This window comes from Diabrotica undecimpunctata, chromosome 2, assembly GCF_040954645.1.
Source record: "Diabrotica undecimpunctata isolate CICGRU chromosome 2, icDiaUnde3, whole genome shotgun sequence".
Classification (NCBI taxonomy): Eukaryota; Metazoa; Arthropoda; class Insecta; order Coleoptera; family Chrysomelidae; genus Diabrotica; species Diabrotica undecimpunctata.
This window is the reverse complement of record NC_092804.1, coordinates 137,691,451-137,717,797: the sequence shown is the minus strand read 5'-3', so window position 1 is coordinate 137,717,797 and position 26,347 is coordinate 137,691,451. Positions and strand designations below refer to the sequence as shown.

Below are 26,347 nucleotides of genomic sequence, written 5' to 3'. Positions count from 1 at the left end.
TTCATTTCTTAATTTGTGGACGTTTTTTCTTCCAATGGACATGCTCTGTCTGAGTACTTTCAAGCTTTTGTTTTCTTCTATTACTCTAATTATTTCCATCGTATTGTATCGTCTCAGATCTTTTCTAACTTCCTTTTTAATTTTCTTATTCAAAATTCTTAGTTCATTTTGGTTATGATCCTGATTTTCCCTAAGTTTTCTTCTTTCTTCTAGAAGATGTTTTGTGTTGTGGCTTAATTTTTTGTTATTATTTTCAGGACGAGGACAGTATTTCTTTTCAGCTTCTTTCAATATTTGGGTAATATTATTGTTCATTTCATTGATGCTGATATTCTCTAAGTCGTGTGTATCCAAACTAGTCTTAATATTTTCTTCGTAAAGTGTTATATCTTCTGGGAACAGCCACCTTCCACTTTTCTTTTTGAGGATCATTTTTGTTCTTTCAACTTCAGTGTTAAAAGTGGTTTTTGCTCTAACTAGTCTATGGTCGCTCCCTGTTGAAAATTTATTCAATACTGTTACATCCTGAACAATATCTTTCCGATTTGATATTATGAAATCAATCTCATTTTTTGTTCTTTGGTTCGGACTCTTCCATGTCCACTTACGTTGGGGTTTCTTCCGGAAGAATGAGTTCATCACAAAGAGATTTTCCTGATGTAAGAAGTCAAGAAGCCTGTTACCTCTTTCATTTCTCTCACCAAATCCAAAGTTTCCCATAGCAGATTCTGCATCATCTTGTTTGAATCCCAATTTGGCGTTAAAATCTCCAATTATCAATGTGTAATGTGTTTTTGAAGTTTGTATAGCTGCTCTGATATCTTCATAAAATTGATCAACTTCCTCATCCGGGTGACTCGTAGTTGGTGCGTAAGCCTGTATAATTTTAAGTTTGTATCTTGGGTTTAATTTAAAAATAAGATAAATGACTCTGGTACATATACTTTTTATTGTGATTATGTTTGGTACCCATTTTTTATGGATTAAAAAACCCACTCCTCCAACAGATGAATCTTCGTTTCCTCTGAAATGGAACATATTTCCAGACTTAAGTATTATTTGATCTTCTTTTCGACGCCTAACTTCACTTATACCAATTATATCCCATTTTATGTGTTGTAGTTCATTCTCCAGTTCTATCATTGATGCTTCTGTTGATAAAGTTTGTACATTGTAGGCACATATATGCATTTGTCGTTTGTTTTGGTGGCCTGATCTCTTCCGGTGATTCTTAGCACCCTCTGCTCCAACACTATTCTGACCGCCACCTTGGTCAGGGAAATTGGAACCGCCGGGGACTGAGGGCCGTACACTTGATGTATCCATCATGAGGGGAAATTTGGCCTTGAAACGCCGCGCTGGCCAAGCGTGTTGGCGAGTTTTAGAGTTGTAGTAGAAGGAAATATAGTGACCCGTCTGCCTTCGGAAACCTAATCGCCATTCGGGGTCGGAAGAAACAAGAGTTAGCCAAGAGAGGCTGATAGGAAAGATTAAAGACATTTCACTCAAGACAAGTTGAAAAAGAGTAAAATGTGAAGGCCCTTATGATCCGCCAGGTGCGTTTCATAAGCGTATGAGTATTTATTTACTTTGTGTTCCCGCTCATACCTCGGGGTGTTGACTACAGACTGTATGGCTTGTCCAGCATGCCATAGCATGAAGAATAGGGTGCACGCCATTTTTCCAAAGTTGACACCCCACTCCATGGCCTGACCGACTACTTGTTGTAATTCGTCGTAAAACGTTTCACCCCACACCTCAACATGGTGATATCAGTCAAAAGAAAATATATGACAACATCAAATAAAAACATTGAGGATAAAAAATCTAGAATATACAAAGCTGCTATAAGGCCTATAATGACAGACTATATCAGAAACAACAAAAATCGAGGATTGCTTGAAACAATAGAAATGGAGATACTTCGTGGCGTAGTTGAAAAGACTCTTCTAGACAGGGAAACAACTGAAAACATAAGGAATACATGTATGGTAGACGATATTAACGGTTATATTCTGAACATGAAAAAGATTGGAATGTACATAGCAGAATGGAAGAAAGAAAAATGGTGAGAATCGCTCTAGATAAATAGCCAACGGGACGGAGAAGTATTAAATAGGCCCACCTCGAAAAAGGTGGAGCAATCTGAATATTGATGCGGGTGGATGAAGTATAAACAGGCGATACTCTTAAAATGCAGAAGGAAGAAGAAGAATATATTGTAGGTACTTCTCTTAGACAAGAAAAGAAAGGGGACGCGTAATCGTATGGAGTTGACTGAAGCCAAACTGGCACCAGAAAGGTTGCCAAGTCATATGTTATTTCTTCACTAGATTGAGAATTTTTCTTCTTCTTGATGTGCTTATCCATTACGAATGTTCGTAAGCGATCATCATGGCAATTTTTATCTTATCTGCAGCAGCGCGGAAAAGCTGCACAGATGTTGTATTGAACCAGATTCTAATGTTCTTTAACCAAGATTTTCTTCTTTTTCCTGGACCTAGTTTTCCAAATATTTTTCCTTGCAGGATGGCTTGAAGGAGAGTATATCTGGATTCATTTCGCATAATATGTCCGCAGAACTGTAACTTTTGAGATTTAATGGTGGTCAGTACTTCTTGATTCTTATTCATTCTTCTGAGGACCTCCTCATTTGTGACTCGGTCAATCCACGGGATCTTAAGCATTCTCCGATATAGCCACATCTCAAATGCTTCCAGTTTTCTGCACATATTTTTTTTCAAGGTCCACGATTCAACACCATAAAAAAGGACAGAGAAGACGTAGCATCGCAGCATTCTTACTTTTGTATCAAGAGAGAGGTTGTGACTTTTGAAGATGGCCCCCATCCGATTGAAGGTGGATCTACCTTTTCCGATGCGTGGTCTAATCTCCTGGTTGTTGGTCCATTCTTCATTTATTATGGTGCCGAAGTAGTTGTAGTGCGTCACACTTTCTACAGGGGATTGGTTGACGTAGAGTTGACCTTCTGTTATTCTTTTCTTGCTAATTATCATAAGCTTTGTCTTCTTAACGTTTATATTGAGTCCATATTGTTGACTGTAATACGTGATTTTGTTCATGAGAACTTGTAGGTCTTCTAAGTTGTCCGCAAATACTATGGTGTCATCTGCATATCTGATGTTGTTTAGCCGGCAACCATTTAGTAGAATACTTTTTTCAGTTTCGTGCAAAGCTTCGATAAATATTCTTTCATAGTACAAATTGAAGATTAGAGGAGATAAAATACAGCCTTGCCTCACTCCACGCATGATTTTCACATAGTCAGTGTGTTCACCTTCAAGTCTGAGATTTGCTGTCTGATTCCAGTAGAGACTTCTAATTATTTTCAGATCTTGGTTGTTAATTCCTGTTTTTTTTAGTATTTGCATCATCTTGGCGTGCTGTACTCGATCAAACGCTTTCTCGTAATCAACCAGACATACGTATACGTCGCAGTTGACATGTCTGCATCTCTGGAATAAGACTTGTACTGAGAACAAAGCCTCTCTAGTACCAAAAGCATTTGCGAACCCGAACAGGTTGGGGGAAATTTGACTTTCACACAGCTTGTAGATTGAGAATAATGGATATACTCGTATATTAATAAATAGATTTTTTTCAAAATTTATAATTGAACACTGACATGATGGTTACTTTTTGAACATGATTTTATCATTACATATTTTTTAGTAGATCGATAAAGTGTTTAGTAAATCAGTAAATTAAAGTTGAAATCAGTAGATCTACTAAAAAATCAGTAGACCTGGTAAAAGATAGTGCAAACACTCCTGACCATGGAGCTGCGCGAAGGCGGAGTCAAAATTCACGTAATGGCAGAAAGGTTCTATTGTAAACCAAATTTCGTCTACTGCGCCGTGGTCAGGAGTGTTTGCACTATCCTAACCCTGCGAGAGGTAGTAATGGGCAACGTTCAGGCACCAAACATGGCGGTCACAGGTCACATCGGAACTTGCTTCACTTTTCAAAAGTATATTATGAGTGTTACTAAATGAGTGTTACCTGTCCTCCCTCTTTCCTTGTCTAAGGCACATTTTATGAAACGTGCCTTCATATACCTTTACGTTTACCGCGTATATTGTTTTGTATGTTGCTACTACAATCAACCGTAATTTTCATATATTTGATATATTGGTACAATAAACAAATTGCCTAAAGACAACATCAACGTGTTTTTCATTTTATATTCTCTTTTATTACATATACATATTGAGCTATTTATGGAGCTTATTTGATGGAAATTCATATTTAATAATATAACCTAACACAAAATATTATCTTTAATTTCCATGGAATACATTAGTCAACTTGACGTGTTTCTTTGAAACATTAGTTTTTTCAAAACAATTTAATAGTTTTAAACTAATTCAGATTTATGGATTCTGGTGACTCTTCTTCATAACAGAATGAAATTAAAAATGTGTTACTTATCAAAATGTTGTTTGGTAAGTTGTATTCTAACTAGTTTATTGACAAATGCCATTAACACGAAATAATATGAACCAAACTAGCTATATTCAAATCAATAGAGATTATATTACAGCAGTTTTTTATCCTATAGACTAGAGTATTAATTTAATCTAAGCTACTCAGAATAAAATATTATACAAAATATTCCCACAGACTAATATTCATCAGCATTATAATTTCCATTTGCTACGGTAATAAACCTGTCAGTTTCACTCATGTAACTTAATACTCTACCCGTAATAATTTTGTATTGAAAGACCCCTAAAATAAAATTTGCTCTTACATTTGATACTCTCAAAGAATCATTACCAACGAAAACTCTAAACTGAGAAAAGTTTTCAATGCTATGAACAACTCAGAAATACATTTTAGAAAGTATCTTATAAATGAATACCAGCTATATTAGTTACGTATACGAAAAGTGTAAATATAATGCCATATAATTACTAAACGTACAGGCTTCAAATTATGGAGCTACAGTTTTAACATAGCCCCGTAATTTGAGAGATTGGTTTAATTATACATTTCCTAAAAGTTAGAGCAGTAGATAACCTTCGAAAGTAAATGCTTAATATAAGCAATTTTGCTTCTTCATTGGCGGAGTGTATCCTCTGTGAAAGATTGTCACTTCATCTCTTGCGCGTTAGGCCGATACTTCTTGATGTAACCGATATGATTTGAAGCATGTATCCTTCATATATATATAATAACGGATTTATTACGGCTGTCGCCGCTTCTCCGCCCCCAATTTCCATCTTTTTCTGTCATATGCAGTTGCCTCTTCTAAGTCTCTTGCCGCCATTGCTTCATCAATATCGTTGCGCCAACTTCTCCGTGGTCGTCCTCTCTTTCTTCTTTCAGGAGGGATCCATTCCAGTACTCTCCTAGGCCATCTGTACTCTGGCATTCTTTTAACATGTCCGAACCAGATTAATTGTTTTCTTTCTATGTCATCATTGATATTTCTCTCCATTTTCATTTCGTTTCTTATTTGTTCGTTTCTAACTCTCTCCAGTTTCGATCTACCGCAGCTTCGTCTCAGATAATCCATTTCTGTCGTCAAAAGTTTGTTTCTATTAGCTTTGGTGACGTCCCATACTTCCGAACCGTAAAGTGTAATACTTTGGACTATACTACCGTAAATGTGTTTTTTGGTTTCTCGTCGAATTGTTTTTTGCCAGAGAAGAGAGTTTAAGGCACGGGTCGCTGCTCTGCCCTTGTTTATTCTTTCCCTGATTTCATCTGCGCTATTTCCCTTCTTGTTGAAAATGACCCCCAAATATTTGCAGGATTGCACGCCTTTGATTTTGTCGTCTTCCAAGACTAGGTCACATATTTCATCTGTTCCCACTGAGAGATATTCACATTTTGTCATATTCATGTTTAGACCTGCCACCTCATATTCTTCTTGCAGTTTTCTTACCATATAGCTAAGATCGTAGCTGTCTTCGGCAATTACTACCTGGTCATCCGCAAAGAAAAGTGTATATAGCTTGTTTTCTTCCACCGTTATTCCCATGTTTCTACCATGTATTCCCATGTATCCTTCATGCCCATGGCTAACAAATCCTTAGAAGAATTATGCTACGCTTTCTAATTGGCATATCGAAGGCAAGTCATGGTTCTCTTATGATTCTTTCGCTTCTCAGAAACAACTTAATAGCTTGTGTGTTTTGTCTCTCCACTAACCCTTCACTTATAAAAACAGGTTTAATTCTCTGGCTTTTTAAAAAACCTCCGAAAATCAATTTAGTCCCTTTCATGCGGTTCGCTCTGCAATTCTAAAGTACAATTAGGGCCAATCTCGCATGTGCTAAAAAAAATCCCCTCTTTAGAGAAAATTTAAGCTCTCCTACGTATTTCGAAAACTACTGGTTTATTTGTGTACCAGCCTTCGAGTTAAGCAGGTCAACTTGGCGGTAAGTCGTTTATTCAGATTATGTCTTGTAACTGTACCGCTAATTTCGATTTTTTTATTAATTTTAGACTTAATGTCACTTCTGTTTGCCTTCATACATCCCACTTCACATATCTTATCGTATCTTGTATCCGTAATATTGTAAGTTACTTATTGCCTATTGCATCCTACATCATACATCCTACTGCTGTATATATCTGGCCGTTGAGTTCGCTAGATATCATCCTGCCATTGTATTACCTATGACCCTGTACGTGTTTCTGTTGACACAACCGCCGAATGGTTTATTGGAGCCAGTCCACAACAACTACTGTATCCTTACCTGAGAACATACTTCTCAGACACGTGCCAATAAGAAACTGTGAGTACATTTTATTGTTTTCTTTTATTCGACCCAAAAGCCGAGAGTTTTACAAGCAGAGACACTAAATTCCGTTGTAAGTGATTTATAACATTTCCATACTGTAGCGTGATTAAATAAAACGAGCGGTTCGAATTTATATACATATATTTATTTATAACTTTACAGTTCGGTACTCTCTGATCGACTAAACTCCTAATCATCGTTACTTGTATATATACTAAAGTTACTATTCGAGAACATTCTGGCGTTGTCCCACCTCTAATTGCCTGATCGACATCACCCGTCCGAAAGACGGGAGCTATTAAAATGCCGATTCTTACGTTTTCTAGATTCGTCCTTCTAAGAATTATGACGTTTCGGAGATGGGCTATTTCGTTACACTGCTCCCCTCTTAAATCTGATCGTCCCGATCAGCAACTCTATATGTAGGCACAGGATGGCGGAATCTACAGGACTCTCCAGCTCTGCATGAACCCTTTAGAAAGAAATAACAGTCTACTGACTTTGAAGGATGCGATCTCATCGGGTTAATGCAACACACAGTAATTCGTACGCCGGTTTCTCGGAAGATTACTTCAAGCATGCTTCTGACAATCTTCCAGTCCAGATTATCTAGTGCATGGCCTATCTTGGGTAAGGCCAAATTCTTGATGTCGTAATTGCACACAATTTTCTTCAAATTAGTTAGAGCACGCCATATATCCTCGTAGCTTGCCCTGTCTGTATACGACTTCCTGGTCACCATATACAGCAAAGATCGAGAACCATCTTCTAATCTCAGTACTCTTCCAACTTTAGGCTGCTGGTTTTTTAACTCGTCCAAACGACCGAATTTCTTATAAAATACGGATGAGATTCCTTTAGTCATCTCAAGATCTTGGGCAACACAGTGGGCTAGAGAGACGTTATGCGGAACACTAAAAAGATCCTGCTGAACTTCTGTGGTCACGCCGAATCTAGCACTCTTTCTCTCTGCGTAATTTGACATAAATTCATTAAAGCTTGGTCGCCGGTCATCTTTGATCTCATGTTGAAGGGTTCGTGCTTCTTCTGTGTCATTTGAGCCAGTATATGGTGCAAGACGATTTATGTGAACTACTTTTGGTTTACCTTTCGGCAACTTCTTAATTCGGTATATTACGTCATTTATTTTCTTTTTAATTTCATACGGACCTTCCCATTGTCTTTGCAGTTTGGGAGACAAGCCTCGACGACGTTGTGGATTATAAAGCCACACAAGATCACCTACTTCGTAGCTTTCACTCTTGCATCGAGAATCATATTGATCTTTCATTCTGTCACTGGCTATCTGGATGTGTTGTCGGGCAAGTTCATGAATGTTGTTCATTCTTAACTTCAGGCGGTCGACATAATCTTCGCTTGCAACATGTTCTTCGGAAGGTCTGCAGCCAAACTCTAGGTCGCAGGGCAAACGAACTTCACGACCTAACATCAGGCAGGTTGGAGTCTGGCCTGTAGTTTCATTTACGGCCGAGCGGTAGGCCATTAGGAATAAATGAATGTGCTGGTCCCAATCTCTTTGGTGTTCTGATACAACTTTGGACAGGTGTTTACCCATCGTTCGGTTCATTCTCTCGACCATTCCATCTGATTGAGGATGCAGGGGTGTCGTCCTGGTCTTATTGACACCAATCAATTTACAAACGTTTTGGAAAAGGGTTGACTCGAAGTTTCGCCCTTGGTCGGAGTGGATCTCCAAGGGAACACCAAATCGGCTAAAGAATTCTTTAACAAGTACCTCTGCAACGGTAGCAGCTTCTTGATTTGGTATCGCATAGGCCTCAGTCCATTTCGTAAAATAATCCATGGCTACCAGGATATATTTATTTCCATCATTTGTCTCTGGAAGTGGACCTGCAATGTCGATTGCTACTCTTTCCATAGGACTACCAACATTGTACTGTCTCATGGGTGCCCTCTTTTTACCAACTGGACCATTACTGGTTGCACACAGTTCACATTTCCGGCACCACCTTCTTACATCATCTTTACAGTTCACCCAATAGAACCGTTCTCGAACCTTTTGCAGAGTCTTCGTGATACCAAAGTGTCCACCTGATGCACCGTCATGTAACTGACGCAATACTTCTGACACTTTACTTTTAGGTACAATCAACTGAAGCTTAGTTTCTGTACCATCATCGTTCTCAAAGGTTCTATACAGAAGATCATCTTTCAGCACTAGGCAATTCCATTGGCTCCAGTAACACTTGACTTCTGGACTACATGCACTAATGTCTTGCCAAGAAGGTCTTCCACTTCGACGCATCCAATCCAATACTCTTTTTATACATGGATCATCTGCTTGAGCGTCTTGTAGCTGTTGAGGCTGCCATTGATCATTAATGACGGCGGTTCGTCTCACGGGGCAAAGTCGTTCTTCTAATTCAAGACAATGATTACGATTTGCACTGTATGTCCGTCTTGACTGAGCATCATCATTTGAATGACTCTTTCCAGCCCTGTGTTCCATTTGTTCTAGCTTTCTGACTGTTGTATTATTTTCTTGCAATTTACGGCGAATGTGACCTACGTCGCCATCATTCGAACATCTGGTTTCGTGTCTCTTCGGCATCATGTTGCGAACTACTTTCCGTACGATTTCCTCCAGACGTTTCTCGTTTTGTTCGTCGCTCTCTTCAGAGGTTCGTACTCGATAGCTCCGTGAAACTTGACTAGCTGTTTCATGTTCCAAGGCAATAGCGAGCGCTTCATCTAAAACTTTCGGTCTTGCTAGTCGTAAAGCTTTCTGTAGTTCAATGTCTCTTAACCCATTGACGAAGGCATCTACAGCGATTTCTTCCAAAACGTTGTCTGGTGCCTCTGGATAGGCCAACAGCGCTATACGAGCAATATTTGCTTCAAATTCTTGCAAACTCTCACTTGCTCGTTGGATTCTACTTCTTATTTGTACTTTGTAGACTGGTTGTAGATGGGCATCTCCGTAACGTTTATCTAGTCGAGTGAACAAGGTCTGGTAACATTTTTCTTGACCCTTAGGAATTGATCTTAGGATATCCGCAGCATCACCTCGTAAAGCAGCAGTCAAGGAAACAGCTTTTTCTTGTTCTGTCCAATGATTGGCTGTCGCAATAGCTTCAAATTGTCTAAGGTATATGGACCAAGAGGACTTTCCATCAAATGGTGGCAATTTGAATCTCATATGATGTGTCATTTCGTCTCTCGGTGATTCTTTTTTCACTACCGGATCTAAGGCTACCGTATTAACTGGTGGTAGCACTTTTGTGTTACTTATCATGGTCTCTAATTGTTTGATCTTCTCTTCTACTTTATCGAATGTTCTTGAGACTTCTTCAAATTTCTCATTGTTTTGAATACATATTTCTTTAATTATTTGTGAAGTCTCGTCGAATCTTCTAAATACATTTTCGAATGTTTCATCGAATCTTTTGGGAACATTCTCTAATTTATTATCATCTCTTTTAGAAGATTCTTCTATCATTTGAGAGACGTTTTCAAATTTCTTATTATTTTTTCTGAAACTCTCTTCGATCTTCATTAAAACTGCTTCTTCTGCTGACTGAAAATGGAATGTCTCTGGGTCATCTCCATTCTTGTTAAGAATATTCTTCATTCGTTCTTGGAGGATCTTCTTGGACCCGCTGCAATCTTCATCGCGTTCTTCTAGCTGCTCACGCAACTGTTTTACTGAGAGTTGTACTAGCAGCATCTTTGGTCAGGCACGCGTACTTTTTTAAATTGTTCAAAAGTCTTTTTCAAAAGTCACTGCTGAATTTATTTTTAAACAAATCAATTATCCTCACACCGTGACACCACTGTAGCGTGATTAAATAAAACGAGCGGTTCGAATTTATATACATATATTTATTTATAACTTTACAGTTCGGTACTCTCTGATCGACTAAACTCCTAATCATCGTTACTTGTATATATACTAAAGTTACTATTCGAGAACATTCTGGCGTTGTCCCACCTCTAATTGCCTGATCGACATCACCCGTCCGAAAGACGGGAGCTATTAAAATGCCGATTCTTACGTTTTCTAGATTCGTCCTTCTAAGAATTATGACGTTTCGGAGATGGGCTATTTCGTTACAATACTTTATTTTTTTTTTGTGATAAAGGACCATTCATATTATAAGTATGGTCAAACTATTGCTGATTAATTTATATGTATTATATTATTTATCTGTTTACCGGTATTTAAATATAACATATAATTAATTTTGTTTAACCTTATCTATTTTGAGGTACCAATATAACACTGTCAGAGCAAATCTTTTATTTCAACACATAAGTAGTGATTAGTTGTTTTACTACATTTGACATTGTCTCTTTCAGCTATGATTTATTGTCTAACTTTATTAATTTATCTACATATTGTGTATTGTATATTATGTTTTATTGTTAGTGCTTACCGCGTGATATAATTAAACTCCTCATTACTATTTTGTTTCCGTATAGTAACCATCTGTATCTTTCTCATATTGTTTTTGTCTTATTTTATTCCCGTTCTCGTTACTTCGTATCTTTCCCGTTATCGTTCTTATCTTATTTTCTGCCCATTACCTTAATTACTAGGTTTCCCTATTCCTTTCAAAAATAAAGTGGTGCTCAAAATTCTCTTCCCTTTCGTGTTTCTTTCTCTCGTGTATCTTTTGTAGTCTAGCCCTGTCGATCCCCGACCAAGATACCTCTACCAGACTGAAGCCCGGACTCTAATATCGTTCTTTGTGTAAACCTCCCTTTTGTTTATAAAGGAAGTACAGATTGTTCAATTTTCTTTTTCTTTTTGTTGTCCACTCGTTATATCCGTATATAACTATATAACTATATATACGTATATAATTATTATATTTTGTTCTGATCTCGTCCCTAATTCGCTCTCTTAGCTTGTTTCCTGTAATTCTTTTAAGTATTCTTGTTTCTGATCTTTCTAGCATTCTCTGTGTTTTGGCCATTTTGGGTCTTGTTTCTGATGCGTACTTATACATCATTATTGGTCTCACACTGGCATTATAGATTCTTAAATTCATCTCAGAGTTAATGTGTCGGTTACGCCATATAGTGTTATTAAGTCATCCTGCTAATCGCTAATCCATTTTCTCTGTTTACTTGATCTCTTACTTCTTTTTGAACGTCTCCGTAGCTGGACAGTGTAATCCACTGTCTTACTCGTTCACTGCTAACTCCACCGACTTCAAATTTGTATCTCATTGGTTCCTTGCTGATTACTATTGTTCTAGATTTCCGAGTTAAAATCGTCACGTTAAATTCTTTTACACTTCATTGTTCCCAATTTTGTCTTCTCTTCCGTTATTGACGCTCTTTATGACTTCATCCATGGTTAAGTTGAATAGCGTAGGGTTTAGTGAATCCCCTTGTCTCATTACATTGTCTGTATCTGTAGGTTCCGTGAGTTGTCCATGTATTCTGACTTCCATCTTATTATTTTTATAGACGTTTTCAATTGTTTTTATAATATCCATCGGGATTTCTTTATTACACAAGATATGTATTACATCTTAAGTCTTACTCTGCGTCCTTCAAGTCGATCAAACATAGGAATGCGGGTCTATTGTATTATAAGGCTTTCTCTATTATCTGTTTTTTGACAAGTATTGCATCTGTACACGACCTTTTCGTACGGAAACTTTTTTGCTCATCTGCTAAGTTTATGAGCTGATTTATTAGTTCTTGCCAAATTTTAGTTTTACGGTTTTATTATTTCCATTAAGTTGTTTCTTATTACCATTTTTGAACAATATGATTAGTTCGCATGTCCTCCATTCTTCTGGTATTTTATTGTGTCTTACAATTTTGTTAATGTTGTCAGCTCATCCGTCATTTCCTCTTCCCCCATATTTTTACATTTCATTTGTTATTCAACTTTAGCTGCAGCTTTTTTTTTAGTTTTTCTTTATTCGTTTTCCAAGAGTTTTTTGTACTTCATTCTTGCTTTTGTGAACTTCTTCATTTATGCTAATCTCCTACCATAGATTAATAGAAATTCCCATGTCAAAAAATAATTTCAAAATAGAACTGAGTATTATTAAGCAAGTATTAGCAAACAATGGATACAATGAACACACAATAAATAAAATTTTAAATCAAAAACTACATAAGAAAGCCCTAAAATTAGTCTTTCCACCACCAGAGAAAAAACCCAGTACCTTCTACTCGATTACATATACAGGCAAGATATCAACAAAAATAGCCAAACTCATAAAAAAGAAAGGAATAACACCAGCTTTTAGAACAAACAACAACTTAATAAATATACTAAGAACAACAAGAACCTAAAGAGAAATCAATTACAGAGCGCTGTATACAAACTTAAATGTGGCGACTGCCCAAAAAATTACTCAAAATCGGTCAAACTAGTAGAACTTTGATCAAACGTATAGCAGAACATAAAAGGGGTTTCAATAATAGAAAAACAGACTCTACGTACGCACTTCACCTTCTAGACCATCATCATTCTTTTAATGACGAATTTCAAATTCTTTACATTCAAAATAAAGACCTTGAGCTATCTTTATTAGAAGCTATGGAAATCAACAAATTAAAAAATACAGATATAATTCTGAATGACCAACTTGAGACAAACAGTTCTCCCCTGCTCAACTTATTCAGTTAAAGGCTACAAAATGTAAACACATACCAAAAATGGATCACTTGAGAAAGGCACTCTGGCCGAAACAGCTGTACTGATAATAATTTAAAATAAATTTTGTGGAAGTGTTGAAAATAAAAGTTTTCAGTGTTTTATTTTTTGATCAAATGAATTTCCATCAAATAATGGTCGAATCCATCACTTATTTAAAACATAAAACCCCCAGTATGGTGGACATATGTAGATGATGTATTCTCAATATAGCGGTATAGTATCACAAAATTTTTTTGTCATCATTTACCACGGAAAAGGAATATAATAACACACTACCTTTCCTCGATATTTTAATCTTAAAAAAGGATACTGGATATGAGACTCAGGTGTATAGAAAATAAACACACACCACTAGATATCTTAATTACAATTGAAACCACAACATGAATATTAAAAAGGAAATCATTTAATCCTTATAAGATTAAGCCAAAATTACTTGTTCTAACGAAAATTTGTTGTTAGAGGAAAAACATGTGTTAACATTTGTTTTACTAAAAAATGATTATCCTTTGTCGTTTATAAATAAGATAATTTAAAAAGTAGACCGAATGGAACAGAATAATTTAAAACCGAATCCTACAACATTCACAAGAAATGATACATAAAAGGATTATCGAAGAAACTTAAAACGATAGGAAATAAATTCAACATTTTAACAAGATTCAAAACAATAAACAGATTGTGATGTATTTTACATAAAACCAATCATAAAACCAAAAATGAACAAGAAAGAACAAAGAATTGTATTTATAAAATACTTTGTGAATGCAAACATTTTTATTACCTCATCAGGAACATCAAGACCATTAAATATTAGAATAAGTGAGCATCAATCTTATATAAAAAATAGAGATTTTGAAAAATCTCGAATATGTAAATACGCATGAGAAAATGAACATAGAGCTCAATGAAAACATTCAAGTATAGTCCTAAACGAAACAGATGGTTAAAAGAGAAAAATCAAAGCAGCGGCTCTAATTATGTTAAATGAAACCAATTGCGTCCCAAACTCCTCGGCCAAATGCAGTAGGATCTAATTACCCGTATTAAAAGAGGGAATCAATAGAATTAAAATACCACTAAAGTGAACAACATATCGAGGATACACCATTTATGTTTTAAAATATCACACATAAAAAATTAAAGTTTGATGTTAATATTAAGAGTAAACTAAACCATTATAGTATTCATGAGGTTTTTTTTCCTGATTTTTTCATCATAATTTATCGAACTACCTTCCAATAAAGTCGTCCTAGGAACTCAGCAATATAGGCAATATCATTTTAAAGTCGTCTACGTTAAAATTTATAATATATAGCTGAATTTTCAATATTAATGAGTCAGATTAATTAAATTAGTAGAAGAATTTTGTTACCAAGTAACTAAAACAAAATTTGTTTAATTTATTAATATTTTGTATTTTATTATTAACGATAATAACGATTTCCGAAATGGAGATTGAAATGTCAAATAAACTTTTTTAAATTAAAATTACGGTTTATTCCCAGTAATAATAGTGAATTGCATTAAGACGCCACAAGAAAATAGCTTCAGAACAATAAAAAGTTAAATACAAAAGGAACTATTACTTAATTCCTATAAAATAAATTTCATAATTATCATTTCATATAAAATCCTATTAGCCGTTTCTGAAACACAAGTTATTCCAGCGTTCCATACATTTACCTCACATTGTATTATACACATAATAAATAACCTGATGTAATCAAGTTGGCGCTATGTCTATAGCTAGCTTCACACATTTTCATTAGAAATAATAATTACGGTATGAGTTAAGTACGAGACAGCCACAATCCTCTCTTTAAACTTCTTAATTAGAAGTTTTAAGTTCTGGTACATAACTTTACAAATTGGCGCTGCTACAAAAAGTAATTAAGCTAATCAATTTTTGGGGCCATTTGGTCTTTAGACAGTCGTATCCTAATGTCGAAGCACAGTGGCTCTAATTATAGTGGTAACTAATTTGCTCCAGTTAAAGCCACTTTAAGACCCAAACTTTAAGAAACTGATGAATTCGCTCGATTAAAAAATAATTGTATAAGAAGAACTTCCAGTCAGAGGCTCAACAATAATAATAATAGTAGGGAAGATACGCGAGTGAAATACAGAAATAGTACAGAAGTTTGTTAAGGATTTGATATTTTTGTCTTAATTTAGCGTATTATTTTCTCTTCTATAATAGAACAAATTGTGCAGAGGAACCCCGTGTACCCAGTCCCCACCGGAAAGCGTCTACCACAAGGTCAATAACAAATACACAAATAAATTTTATGTTTTATATAAATATAAATAGTTTGCTGTAACATGCTGTAACAAAACTCCGAGAAATGTCCACTAATTTCTGACAAAAGGTCAGAGACTCTAACAGTAGAGGTCAGCTCTGCCAACAAATCCTACTCTTGCGTTCTCGAAGGCATGAAGCCGCGTACTATGGGTGCATGGCGTCCGCAATGAGTGTTACGTTAGCTAATAGCTTACGCTATAGTTTATTTTTATGAACGAGAGAGTAATTAGCATAATTTTAACTGGTAGCTCCGACCACTCCATGGCCGTGCTCAAGATTAATTGAAAAATTACTTTGAATAATTGTAAAAAATAAATGAATTATTTCAGTGTTATAAAGTGTTATGTGTATGTAAACAAAAGTGACCTCTTTTATCACACACTATATTAGAACTGACTGGCCTACATTAAAAAGGGTTTTAAAAATTCACATTTTTTTTAATTTTTAAAAATTACAAAAGAGAAAAAGAGTTTTTAAAACCGTCTAAGGTATGTTAAATAGATGAATAAAAATATTAATATAAAACTTACAGCTACTTGTTACAAATCCAAATCAGATTCAGAAGATGAACTTTCAGAACCAAGATTTATAATAACTGGCTCGATCATTTTATCAGTAATATTGTCCAGCTTCCACATTTTTTTCTCTTCTTTAATAGTGTGATTTACTGCCTTTTCCCAGTTTTCAGGTTTTACATTATTTACGGCCTCCAAAAACAACTGTTTAACATCATGAATTTTAAAAGTGGTATTTTTTCTTGAAACTTCACTCTTTATCTGTGCCCATACCAGTTCAATCGGGTTTAATTCACAATGATATGGTGGGGATCTAAGTACTGTCATTCCACGATTTTTGGCAATTTCATCAATTTCGTATTTTTTAAATTTTTCTTTATGAAGGGCACACAACGAATAAAGTTCCTTTCTTATAGATCCGGGATGGTACGTAATTTGAACTCAGCCAATTCTGCAAGTCTTTTTTTAACCACTTGGTTGTGGGCAGTCCTTCTATAAGTCTGGAGTGATAACTTGCATTATCCATTACTATTACACAGTTCTTAGGAAGAAGATCTATCATTTGTTCGAACCATTCTTGAAAGACATCAGCGTTCATGTCTTCATGGTAGTCACCGGTACGAGTTGATTCAAAAGTTAATAAACCACCTTCAACAAAACCGTCTGAACTGCCAATGTGTACTATTATCAGCCTGCTTCCCTTTCCTGATGGTGGGTTTAAACCAGTAGATAAGTTATGTACAAAAGCGTGCCTTTGACTTGTAACAGTTTCATCCTGCCAAAATTTATTTGGTGTATGACCCTCGTTGATCCATGTTTCATCAAGATAAAATATTTTTCTTTTTTGGTTTCTCATTTCCTTTATGGTTTTTAGAAAATGTCTTCTCCATATGACAATATCGCTTCTTTCTAATAAAATAGACTTTCTGGGATTCTTTTTCCAGCGGAAGCCTATTTCTTTTAAAAGTTTCCATAACGTACTTCGACTCATTTCTGGGTAATCCTTATTATCTCGAACTGAGACAAGAACTTTATCCAATGTTGGAAATTCTTGTCTAAAGAAGAATTCATGCACTTTCTGTCGAAGTCCTTCTTTAAAATGATATTCTATTTGAAATTTTGGTTTCCCTGGAGCATTACGTGGCATTTGAAAACTACCACATTTCTCTTCTTTAATAACTCTGTAAATCGTAGATTTCCCAAAACCAAGTGTACTGCTAACTAACTCAACGGTCTCATCAACACTTTCACATAAACGTTTGTCTGTAAATGATTTAAAACAATTAAATATTAATGTTTTTTCATTAACTGTTAGAGGACCATTTTTTCGGCGTTTACACGGCACTTCCAAATTTTCCATAACACTAGTATACACAATAAACTGCACTTTGCAACTGAAGTACCTACTTTTAGTGAACTGTTAAGAATTTTGAATACGCCACTTGGACCTTCCTATATACAAAATGGAAAAACCCACTATCACATTTTCTGTGGAATAAGTTTAGAAGGTAATTAATTATCTAGTCAATTACTGTCATAGATTCCTGGAATTAAAGAATTAAATGTTTGATTGTTGAAACCCTTACTTCGTGGAATGCACTCATTTCAGATAAAATAAAACGTTTTATTTTATCTAAAGAATTAAACTTTATTTTGCAAATAGGCAAAGAATTAAACTTTATTTTGCAAATAGATAAAATAAAACGTTTTATTTTATCTAAAGAATTAAACTTTATTTTGCAAATAGGTAGGTACTTATTAAACTTTTATTGGTTATATATAACCAATAAAATAAACATCTTACATTTCTTGCAAATTCATTAGTACCTGTTAACCTCCATCACTCCGACACTGGCAACCTTATTTAGGGATTAGTAATCCCCACAACTATTGTATTCTATTCTGCTCCAACCTTTATACCTGGTGGTCATACTCAATTTAAAATTGTTTTCCTATATACTTCTGTAAACTTGTTGACAAATATCTGTTTTTCATTGAGTCACCCGTATCAACAGTTTAGGGATTTGCATACATAATTTATTGTTTTATTACTCTCTCATACATAAAAATACACTATAGTAAGTTATGTAGCTGACGAGAGAGGTTTAAAAGCGAGAGAAAAGTGACGGAAAAATCCTGGTCCTCCAAGAATGGGGGCTGGAGCGATGGGCCAAGTTCTCTATCATCTGTAAAAACCTTACTTTGCTAAAAATCTCAAATACAAGCTTCGGTACAAGGACAGAAACGGAAAACGACTGTATCAACGCAACCTAACATTGTATTGTAAAACTTGGAACATACCAGGAATAAGAACAAAGACAGGAGACATCTCTTGGTCGTAGATCTCTCTGACATGTCTTTGAACTCCATTAAGCCATGTTGTATTTGGTCTTCCTAGTTTTTTTGGCTCAGGGGTTGCGCCAATGCAATGTTAATTTTGGTAGGCGACAGTCTGTCATTCTCTCTACATGTCCGTACCATAAAAGATGTTTTTGTTGTATTGTTTCTATGATCGTGGTTATTCTGTTCATGATGTCTTATTCTTTCATGTGTTTCCTGCAACATTCTGGATATTCCTGTAGATCTGCGCCAAAAATCCATTTCCAAAATAAGGAGTTTTTGTTCCGTTCTCGTGGTGAGTTGCGAGGTTTCACATACATAAAATACAACGCTTTTGAAAATACTGTTGTACAGCTATATCTTTTTCTAAAATTTAAAAGGGAAATTCCCAGTGGTTGGCTGTGTACCATAGTTTAAAAACAAACTTGCAATGAAGTAAAAACTTTAAAAATTTAAAATTATCCAAAATGGATTTAGAAATTTTGAGAACGTTATCGATGTTATCAGATCATCATTGGTGAAGAAAATCTATAAAGTACTTAGTACTAGCCACATAATGAGGTCAGATGACCCTTAAATTACATGATTAGAGTAACGAACATTCTTAAGATACTATGTCGATGATTACATTTTACAAAGGGGTTACATTGTCATCCAGGGAACATCCAACTTCCCAACTAGAAAAAGGGACCTTATGCCCTGAGTGGTAACAACGAACTGAGTTGATCTTCCTAATTTTTTTTGTATGCCGTGCTTGTTTTCAAGCGTTGGCTGACGTAATAACAAGCTAAAGAAATGTTTCTCGGTCAGGAGCTAGATGAATCAATACCTCGGCCGTTCGAGCTGTCCATTGTCTAATATTACACTGTAAGGCAGAACAGTTGTTTTTTTCTGACCCAGCTTTTTCCTTCGATTTTGCCCTGAATTATCAACCGGAGTAAGCAATATTTGAGTCCTCTCACTATATGACCTAAGTATTGGACCTTTCTCATTTTGATGATGTTAATCAATTCTCTCTCTTTGCGCACGGTCTCTAGTACTCGTTCATTAGATTTGTGTGCTGTCCGGTTGTCTGAGCATACATCGGTAACACCTCAACTCGAACGCTTTTAATTTTTTATTTTTGATGTCCAGGTTTCGCATCCATAGATTAAAGCGGACCAGACGTAACACTTCAATACTCTTAGACGTGTGGTCAATGTCAGACTTCAACTGCACAATACAGAATGCCAGTTAATAAAGCTTTTATTGTATTAGATATAGTACGTGTATTATTAAGTGTATTAAGATATTTAGCTTGTCTATGATCTAGATCCCAGAAACTATCTCTAATCTTCCTGGAAATTATTGGCTAGGATTTTCCAAATTCTAGTTAAAAATTTTGGGATAAGAAATAAATATCTCACGTTTTTCAGGTACCAAAACCACTATTCGATCAGCGTCCTTAAGACGAGCTCGCTGGCTTTTTCTCATAATTCTTTCTTTTTTAAGCCGCAGTTAAACCTCCACGTGACATCAGTCTTACCGTAATTATTGTAAAGTGTTCTGAGATACCAAATTATGTGTAAAAGGTTTTACGCTCTTATATTTGTATAATAAAGATTATCGAACAAGCTGAAGTGTGAAGTACTTGATCCAAGGACAAAGTGTAAGAACTATCACTTACATCTTTAGTTGTAAGTGATTTGGTATAGTAAGTTTTTGGTACGTTGTGACCAGGTATTTTTTAAGGATAAATTAAGTAGTTTTATTTCATATCTTATTTTATTATTCCGGCAATTAATCCCGATGGTCGATTTTCCCTCTAGCTTCTAAGTCGACAAAGAAGTCTAGGAAACTAGCTTATGCTAGGACGTATGTGCTTAGGAAACTAAGCACAGACGTCATGCGAAAAATTTCGATACAGTGGGTCTTTGGTATTAGTGATCAAAGTAAGATTTATGACATATCAAATAAAAGGCGAGATGATGGAGAATTTAACGTCTCGTCAAGGGGAGGGGATGGAACATATTAATAATCAGAAAAACCAAAGACTGTGTTAGTCCAGAAAAGCATTACAGATGTTATACAGTATTAATGATCAGAGAAAAGTAATCAACCGATATCTAATCAGTTTTTGCGAATGTGCCACTAAAACAAATTCTCCATCTACCTATTCAGTTCAATCAAGATTTTTTTTTATCATTCATTTCTTTAGGACGACTGGCGACAATATATTTGTGTATGCTTCCCATATTCGACTTCCAAATATATATGCATACTTATTTGTACAATTCAAGTAGGTATACGAAATACTCCCGATATTCAATATTATTTGTTTTAGCGATCAATCTGAATTACTAAGCTTCTCCTTTATACTTACATTCTCTTTCGGATAAATTGATCGAGAAAGATGGGGTTTTATCATCAAAAAGTATAAACAGACACTAAAGGTAATCAGATATGTCGAATTTTGCAGAAGGAAAATTATATAAAAAATATATTTATTGTTAATGTAATTCATTTTAATATTTATCAAACATACTATAATGATCAACGGTTCACATGAAGTTGTAGTTGGGAAAATTTGTCTAATTTTTAATTTTCGTTTGACTCCAGTATATTTTTATTGTGAGGTTAAAAATCGAACTGATCCCATCCATATGGCTGGCATATGTTCGACTTTATAAACTCATTTTTAGCTCAACTAGTAAACATGTACGAGGACTTCAGGTTGTTAATGTTATATACCCACTGAATAATATATTAAATTTATTATTTTTTATAAAATTTAATGGTTTTACTTTAAAATTAATTAAAATTAAGAAGAATGTAAATCGATACTTTTTAAAATTCTATTTTGAAATTTGAATATAAAAATTTGATCTAATTACTAAATGAATTCAATAACTTTCACCAAAAACTAAATTTCACATTAGAATTTATCATTCACATCATCCCTTGTCTCAAAAGAAATCTGTAGTTATCGGACTCGACGATAGAGCTATTAGATTATCCGATCATATCAATAGACCTCAAGCCATTAAAAAATCAAAAACAGCACTAACACTTAATTCAGACCCACACCACCTTATCGACAACGCTTTCAAATCGCGACTGCATAAATTTTACAATAACAATAACAACAATAACACCAACACGGTAAAGAAAAACTACATATATGTCTCTCCCCTATATAAAAGGGTTATTGCAAATCTTCTGTCTAAACATAACATTATGGTTGCTCATAAAGGGCACAATCTTTTGAAAAAGATTTTTACAAGACTAAAAACAAAAACGCTTCTATTAAAAAAATCGCATGTTGTGTATGAAATTCCCTGCTCGAATTGTGAAGGAGTGTATATTGGACAAACCAGTCAGCTACTTAACTCAAGAATACGTTGCCACAAATATGACAAAAAAAAACTCAACCGCCCTCACAAAACATAAAAACGAAAAGAAACATAAATTTGATTTTGACAAAACCAAAATCCTAAAAAGTCAAATACAAAAACAAATAAAAAAGAATAATAACGCAATAAATGATAAAAAAGATGTCAAAAATTTAAACAAGATATATTTTAATTTAATTTAAAAATGCACAAAAATATAATCTCTGAACTCCTTTGATGTTAAAATAACTGATTGTTTAAACGAAAAACTAAGATCAATAAACAACATATTAAATTTAAAATACATTTTACATGTAGTGATTTAGTCGGTCTAACCTATGCTTTTAATATTATTTTAATTGTGACGTTTATGTATACTTTTTTACATAAGCATTTTTTACATTTTTTAGCACCGAATTTTTACATGCTTGGTAAGTCAAAAGTTCACTTTTAAACCGTATTATGTCTTTGATAAAATGTTTTTTTTAGTCCATATTACTTCTTGAAAAAGGCATGGATTTCCTGCCGAAACGTCAAAAAAAATATATAAAAATGTCTTAGTCTCAAAACAATTTTCGTACCTAAGCCCAAGAAAATCCACTAATATATATATATATATATATATATATATATATATATATATATATATATATATATATATATATATATATATATGTTCGGATAAGTTTCTGCGGTCAGATAAATGAAAATTACTGAGTTCTCGGGAAGAACCGCGTTGAGAATTTAAAACTCGACGTTTCGGCACCCATTTTGGAGCCATTATCAAGAGGGATACGGTTCGGTTCGAGTTCGGGGTCTCAATCTGCCTACTCCCCTCACTCGAGACGTACCAGTATCGTGTTCTATATTGCAAGAACTGTCTCTCGGCACTGAGGTCTCAATCTGCCTACTCCCCAGTGTCGAGTGACAACCGGTCTTATCAAGCGGACAACCAAGCTTATATATATATATATATATATATATATATATATATATATATATATATATATATATATATATATATATATATATATATATATATATATATATATATATATATATATATATATATATAGTTTGAGTGCTCTGTCTGTCTTCAATGGAGAAACATCTCTAAATGAAGCCAAATATCTAAATCTTCGTATCGTCGATTTCGGACACAGATCTTCAAAACCATACGGTCGCCAAAAGGAAAGCAAAATTGGCAGTAGCAAAACTACTAGCAAAAGCTAAAGTAGAAGCTTATAATTTATACGATCAACCTGATACCAGGGAAGGAGAAGCCAATATTTATAAAATAGCCAAACATAGAGCAAAGCAACCAAAAGAGTTTAATCAGATTAAATGTATCCGAGATGAAAATAGTAAAATACTAATTCACGAAACGAATGTTCAAGAGAGATGGAAAAAGTGCTTTGACAGGTTATTAAATGAAATATTTGACACAAAACCAATTAGATTAACGGTGCAGTAACAGCAATGGTGAGCAAGATAACAAACGAAGAAGTGGCTCAAGCAATTCAAAAACTAAAGTAAAGAAAAGCAGTTGGACTAGATGATATTCCTGAGGAAGTGTGGAAAGCATTAGGAGAGACAGGGACAAATTGGTTAACAGATCTATTTAATAGAATTATGGAAGTTGAACAAATGTTAGATGATTTGAGAAGCAGTGTATGAGTACCTGTCTACAAAAATAAGGGAGATGTACAACAATGTACAAACATTACTTAGTCTTCTTCTTCTTTTGGCATCATAACCCTGAATGGGTCTTTGCCTGTCTGGCTATGTCCTTCCATTCAGATCTCTCTTGTGCCCTTCTTCTCCATTGTCTTATGTTCATTGTTTTCAGGTCGTCTTCCACGTCATCCAACCATCTCGTTCTGGGTCTTCCTTTTTTTCGCCTTCCTATGGGCTTCCATTGTAACATTTTCTTTGTTGCTTTTGCATCGTTTTGTCTCTGCACATGTCCCAGCCATGACAGTCTTTGACTTTTCACAAATCTTACAATGTCATAACCTTCATTTAACTCATTAACCTCGTCGTTTCTCCTGATTCTCCATGTGCCATCTTCCTCTTGTACCGGGCCATATACTTTCCTCAGTATTTTTCTCTCGAATGTCCTGAGTTGGGCTTCATCTTTTTTCGTCATTACCCAAGTTTCACATCCATAGGTTACTACGGGTCTAATCAGTGTTCTGTAGGTAGTCATTTTGGTTCTTTTGTCTAATAATTTCGATGTCATCAATCTTTTATTAGCATAGTATGTACGATGCCCGCTGGATATACGTGTATTAATTTCGCTACTTACGGAGTTCTTCTGATTGATTTCTGTGCCGAGATATGTAAAGGCATCCACTCGTTCGATAGTATAGTTGTCTATTGTGATATTATTTTCATTGTCATTTTCAGTGTTATACTCAGAATAATTATTCTCCAATTTATACATCGATTGTAGAACCGGCCCTTACTCATTAATACTGCGTCATTAACCATCTCCAGAGTGTTCGTCCACAAATGTTTAGTTTAATTTTCGAGCTTTTGAGCTGAATTTAATGTTGTTTTCTCTTTTTCCCTAATTTTAATCATGTTTTTTATCCATCTCCTCACTTCCCGAGGGACTTCAATAACAATAATATGGGTGCCTTCTCATATCGGCATCCAAGGAAATGAGATGGCTGACAGCGCTGCAAAAGAAGCATCTACATCCAACTTACCTGTCTACAACATACAGCTCCAAGAAGACTTAAAATCAAAATTCAAAAGGAATATCCAAGACAAGTGGCAGAAACTTTGGATCACCAAAAACACAAAGCTCAGAGAAATACAACCTAATGTTTACAGCTATTTATCCCTAGCATCTCTGAACAGAAAAGAAAAGATAGCAATACGAAGATTGAGAATAGGACACACACGTTTGACACACGGTCATCTTATGTCCTCTACAGACCAACAGTTATGCTCTCACTGCAACGATATTCCTATCACCGTCAAACACATCCTCATAGAATGTCAGCACTACCAGGCCACCCGCATTGCCAACAATATAACCCATAGTCTAGAAGAACTTCTGAACTGTTCAAGCCGACTCAAGAGCATAATAGACTTTTTAAAGACTTCTCAATTGTTTAACAAATTATAATTTACATAATATTTTTATTCTTCAAAATTGTAAACTTTGTATCATAACTTTGTAAGTACTATTGTAAACCTTTGCTCCCGTGTCAATGACCTAAGATGTTGAGACACGTTAATTCTAAATAAAAAAAAAAAAAAAAAAAAAAAATCATGTTTTTTTTGTGAAATCTGTACTTTGATTACAATTTTTAAAAAAGTAAAAAAACTTATAATGAAGTAAAAACTTCTTTGGTGAAATGGTATAAAATTTTAAAATTATCTAAAATGGATTTATAAATTTTCAGAACATTTTCGATCCTATCAGATCATCATCAGTGAATAAATCGGAACTAGCCACATAATGGTCAGACGACCCTTAAATTACATAATTAGAGTAAAAAACATTATAATTATTAAGACACTAAGTCGATAATAAGTAATTACATTTTTTAAGGAAACGTACAATTTCCCAGTTCGACAAAGGGATCCACTGAGAGGTAACAACCAATTTATTTATTATTTATTCAATCCTGTTATTTAACAAGGGAGTTTTTACTTTATTGTAAGTTTTTTTAAACTATGGATACAGCGAACCACTGGAAATTTCCCTTTTAAATTTTAAAGAAGCATTTTTACATTTTAAAGCAACCGTTTACAAAGTTCTTTTTTACTGTCCGCTTTATTTTGCTGCGCTAAATTTATTTTTCTGAAATTAGACGATTTCTGAAACACAAATGTTTCATAACACATGAATTTAATGTATGAAAGTAAAAGCTCTTTGTGCGTCGGGATGAAATGTCATACTTTTGAAGAGGCACTGTACATGTACCTCACGGCAGTGTATTTGGTAAAAAATTTCAAACGCAATGTTATACAAAGCTATTTTGAAAAAAAATTCTCATTTTCGGTGTGACCTTCTATTTATTTTTCCTTTTTTCAAACTTTGATCTAAACCGAAGGATAAAAACGGGGACGTATACAAATACGACATTTGAAATTCGATAAAAAACACACGCTACAAACGTATATCATTAAATGATGATAAAAGAAAAATAATGATTACATTGTAAGGGAGTTCTTATTTTACAATCATATTTAAATATTAGTGAGATATTTCCAGATACCAATATACCAATGTCTCAACATACCAGTAACTCAATTACCGAAATCGCCAAGGTTATTTACACAGGAAATCGAAAAGAGCAGAGTCAATGTAATGACATCGTAATCATTTTTATAGTCGCTGTTGAATACCT

At 34.7% G+C, this 26,347-nt stretch overlaps 1 protein-coding gene across 3 annotated transcripts in view; it reads left to right on the top strand.

Moving 5' to 3' along the window:
* The window catches only part of LOC140434935 (uncharacterized), an 810,654-nt gene that overhangs the window by 106,017 nt on the left and 678,290 nt on the right, over nucleotides 1–26,347 (top strand). The gene's annotated exons all lie outside the window — the stretch shown is intronic.